This window comes from Crocodylus porosus, unplaced genomic scaffold (assembly GCF_001723895.1).
Source record: "Crocodylus porosus isolate Cpor-Errol unplaced genomic scaffold, CroPor_comp1, whole genome shotgun sequence".
NCBI lineage: Eukaryota > Metazoa > Chordata > Crocodylia > Crocodylidae > Crocodylus > Crocodylus porosus.
Genome location: NW_017728919.1, coordinates 2,353,977 through 2,358,745, shown reverse-complemented (window position 1 = coordinate 2,358,745; position 4,769 = coordinate 2,353,977).

Sequence of the window (4,769 nt, the reverse complement as noted above, 5' to 3'; positions counted from 1 at the left end):
CGCCGCGCGGGTCTCGCCGGCGCTTCCCCTCCCCGCCGCCCTCGGCACGAGGGCTTCTGCCCGTGCCCCGCTGCCGCGGCGCCGTCACGTAGCGCATTCCTCCGTCTTGCCAAGCGTGCCGGTGCCCTCACGGCCAGGCCCTCGCCTGCCGCCGCTGCAGCACGTGGGGTTCGCGGGTGCCTGCCTGGCAATCCCGGTGACCCGGGAGCGAGCCGCGTGGGGCCGGGCAGGCGCAGGAGCGGTCCTGGGGGCAGGGCGCTTGTGCTGGACTCGGGGCTGGACCTGGGCCGGGTGCGGGAACTCCCGGCTTCCTGCTGCGTGGCTGTTGCAATGGCTGGTGCAAGGCTGCTCCTTCCTGCCCTGATCGCGGTCGTTAACTGAGCCTCTTTCCTGCCCAGGCGTCGGGCGGCAGGAGGCTGCCGTCTCCAGGCTGTGGCGTGCTGGCATCAGCGTGCCTCGCCGCCTGATCTGGCAGCCTCGCCCCGGCTCGGGCGTGGGGTGGCCTGTGCAAGATGCCTAACGCTGCCAGCACGTTGGCGATGGGCTTCTGGGGTTCGGGCCTTGAGGCTCGGCAGTAATTTGAGGCCTGTTCTGCCCAGGCTGGAGGCTGACGTGGGGATCTTGCTTGGCACCGTGGGGCCTTGCAGAGGAGGCAGATGTCAGTGTCATTTCCCCCCTCGGCCCTGTGGCCTAGTCACCCATTACCACGCAGCCGGCGTCGGGCTGTCCAGCTCTGGCCCTGCCTGGAGTCCGTGCTACGGCGCCGGCTTCCGAGTCATGCCCGAGTCTGCTGGAGACCGGGAGGCAGAGGTTATCATAAAGCACCCAGCCCACATGCCGTTCCTCTTTAATCGCCTGCTCTGCGCTCAAGCCGTGGGGCCGCTTGCCCCACGCTGCCCCCCGTGCCGTTGCAGCGCTTCAGAAACACGTGGCCGGCGCTGGTTCCCCGCAGATGGGGGCTGTCAGGCCGAGGGAGTTGGTGGGGGTCCGGGCTCCCGAGTGCATGCTGCGCGCGCCCTCGCTGCAAGGTGATCTGAGGCGAGGCGCATCACAAGCCTGGGAAAGCGATCCAGCGCCTTGGTCGCGAGCTGTGCACGGACAGCCCCGGCTACCGGGCCGTGAGCGCGGTCGCCTCAGCCGGGCCGACGAGGCCTGAGCAGCGAGGGCGACGGGGACGGGGCGGACGTGTGCCGTACGTGGCAGGTGGCTGCTGGTGCCTGGCAGCCTGCCGCAGCTAGCAGACTTGGGCTGCGCTGGCAGAGTGACCTGGTGCAGTCGGGGAGCCGTGGCGCTGAGCCCCCCTCTGGGAATGGTGGATGAAAGCTGCTTGGCTCATTGGTTTGGGGATCAGGCACGAAGCTGCGCCCTCAGAAACGAGCTGGCAGATAAAAGGAGCCGTGCCGGAGCCCGATGCCACATGCATTCGTTAGCAGCGGGCGGCCCTTCGCGTTGTGCCTCTGCCCAGGTGCTTGGAGCACTTAGCGATGCTGGCACGGCTCTCCCCGTTTTGAGGGTGCCCGGCTGGCATCCGGGCCCACGTTCCAGCCGTGAGAACAGAAGCTGACTGTGGCCCACTGGCTCCCTGGGACCTTGCTGTGTCTTTAAAGGTAAGACCGCCCCCGAGCCACTGGCAGGTCGCAGCGGGTGCAGGGGGGCCGTGCTGCGTTCTCGTCACACCGTCTGCGCTGTCCCCAGCGCCTGTGCCACCCGGCGGGGAGGAGATGGAGGAAGCCGGCCTCTGCGGCGGTGGGGACGATGCAGGCGTCCCTCCAGGCTGGCGGCGCGTGCAGATCTGCTTGGCTGGGCCCTTCCAATAGGGCAGCAGCAGGGCCCAGGGCTTCACGGGCGCTTTCTGCCCAGCATCTGCCCACTCCTTGGGCTGCCACGTGCTGCAGCAGCTCTGCTCAGGGATGCGAGTGTAAAGGTGACTGTGCCACGAGTGGCTTGTGACTTTGCGCTGATGCTGGGGTGCTGCGGCAGCGAGGCCTGCAGTGCTCCTTTGCAGCGGTACCTCCAGCAACGCTGCGCAGACTCAGGGTGGTGCGTGCCTGCCCCAGCCTGGAGCTCAGTGCCTCGAGTGACCCTGCTTTAACTTGATAGTGAGGTGTGATGGCTGAGACGCTGGCAACGGATGCCAGTGGGAGCCCTTGGACCTGGCTGGCTGGGCCGGCAGCCATGCAGACACCGCACTGCTCTGCACTGCCGAGGGATGGTAGGGGCTGCGCTGGGCTGCTGTGCAGGAGCTCTGTCTCTGTGCCACAAGGGCTCCAGCCTGTGCCAGCATGCTCTTCTACATCCCCGAGGGTTGGACTTGTGTCTCCAGGACCCTGACTAGCTGCTTGTGCCCTTCCCAGGCGAGCAGAGCTGGGAGTGCCCTTGCCCTGTGCCTCGCGCCCTGGGTTGCTCTCCAGCGGCCCTGTTTATTTCTGGCTGTTTATTTCTCTACCAAGCTCATGGCGCCGTGGCGCATCCCTTCGGGGCGGGTGCAGCAGGAAGGGGCGGGCGCCTGAGCCCCTCCTCATGCAGCCTGTAGCACCAGCGAGGCCTTTGGTTTGCAGAGCCTTGCCTGCGTGTCCCCGTGCTTGAGCGGCTTCCTGCCCGGGCTGCCGTGGCGGCCCCGTGGGGGAGTGCCGTGCCACGCCGTGCCGTGCGCTGGCTGGCGTGCCCGTGGGCCTGCGCCTAGCCTGCAAGCTGCTGGCCTGGCCGCCAACATGGCAGTGGTCATGAGATGCCTGGGGCGCACTTCCCATCCTGTGCCGGGGGCTCGTGGGCGTGCTGCGGCCTTGTGCTGCTGGCAGCCCTGGGGTTGCTGGTGCCGCGCCGTGACTTCCCCTCCTCTCCTGACAAAGCGCTTGCCAGGGAGGAGGACGGTGACTGTGCCGTAGCTGCTGGGGGACCCGGGCAGCTTGTCATCGCCTCCTTGTATGAATAATCCTGGAGGTGGCTGACTTTTCCACTCCGCGTTTGGTAAATTTCCCCCGTATGTGGGGAAGAGAGAGGGAGCTGGGCTAGCCCCCGGCACACAAGGAGCAGCCTCCTGCGTTCGGAGGAAGGGAGGCGGATGGAGCGGCCGTGCCAGGCTGGGCTGGGTTAACGGGGATGGACTGGACAAGGGCGCAGCGCTCTGGGTGGAGCTGCGGAAACAGGAAATGAGCATCTGCCTGTTTCTGCTTCCAGCGTGGCCCCCAGCGCAGCAGGCAGGGCCGCCCCACCGTGCATACAAACAGCCCTGCTGCAAAGATAAGAGCAGCACGTGACTGGTGCCCCCCCCACCCCCCATAGCCCTGATTTACGGCACTTAACCACTGGCTGCCGAAGGAAAGGAGTGAAGAGCCAGCGACAGGGAAGCCTGACTCTGAGCATCCACCTGGACTCGCTGTGGGGGACCGGCCTGTTTGTGGTTGTAGCAGCATCTTGTTTCTGTCCAAGTCTCCTGTGTGGGCAGGCATCAGCGAGCATCGCACCCCAGGGGTCCCCGTGGTGGTGGATTCCTGCTGGGGTGGGGGGAGCTTACTGCTGCAGATGCTGTAGCTTGTTCAAAAAACTGATCTAGTCCAGAAAGAGCCAATCTGGTGCGGACCGAAGCGCCGCACCATCACGGGGCAGGAGTGGGCTGTGACCGTCTTGATTTGAAACTTGGCTCTCAGGTTCTCCCCAGTTGTCCTGACTGATGTATCTTTGGTCTGACGTTTATGAAAACCTCCCCTAATTGTAGTTCCTCTGATTCTGCAGGTGGTATTTTCCTGCCTTCCGGCTGCTCTGTGTTCACTGGGCCCTTATTTAGTACGATTGTATTCAGTGTGGCCAGAAACGTGGCAGGCACCGAACGGTAGGCCCCAGCTCCAGTCTGCAACAGCACCTGGGGGGAAAGGGACTGAGGCTGGGGAGGTCCAGGCCTGCAAAGTGGAACTGAGGTGGAGACGGAGCAGATGTGGATACGTGCACGAGGAGCACATGTGGATGCGTGTTGCCTCTGACGGGGCATTGTGCACAACTAGTGCAGCCTGCCCTGTTGAAAACTGGCTTGCGTTGGGGGATGGATAGTGGGCACAAGCAGTGCGAGTGAGATGGACGTGATGGTGGTCTCCTTTTTTTGTTTGAGGCTGCAGTCGACTGAAACTGCCGGTACTGCTTGAAAATGAGAGAATTCCAGCTTTAAAAACAAAAAAAAAAAAGCAAACCACTTTCCCGCACCCTCATGCCATCAACATTTCTCCTGAAGCGAAAGTCTGCTCACCTTCACCAGTGGTATCTTGAGCTCTGGCAAAAGTCCCTGGCAGGCTCCTGGGCACGGGGTTGCCAATACGCAGCAAGGCGCTTACTCTGTGCTCAAGTTATGATGGCAGAGGGGGAAATAGTCTAGGGAACTGTAGCCAGTTGCCGCTTTGAAGCGGGTTCAGTCTGAGCCTAAAGCTATGTGGCAGCTTTTTTGCTTCCCCTTTTTGGACTTTTTGAGATCCCTTTTTTCTCTTCTTGTCCTCTGGACTCTGAGTAACTGGAAGTGGGGCCTTGGCATGACTGTTTGCTTTTGAGGAGAAGGGCCCAGCCCATGCCAGGAGCACCAGTGGGGCCAGGCTGCTGCTTGCGGCTGAGCTGATCGTTTTGGTTATGCGGGACCGCTCCTTGCAGGCTGAGCCTCTGGCCCAGCTCAGCCCTCTTGTCTGCCTCCGGTGTGGTGCAGGGGTTACAGAGCAAAGCCCTGGGCGCGGTGGTGCTCGTGTCTCTTCGTGCCAGTTTCCTCTGCAGCCCCTAGTCAGTCTTGACCTCTT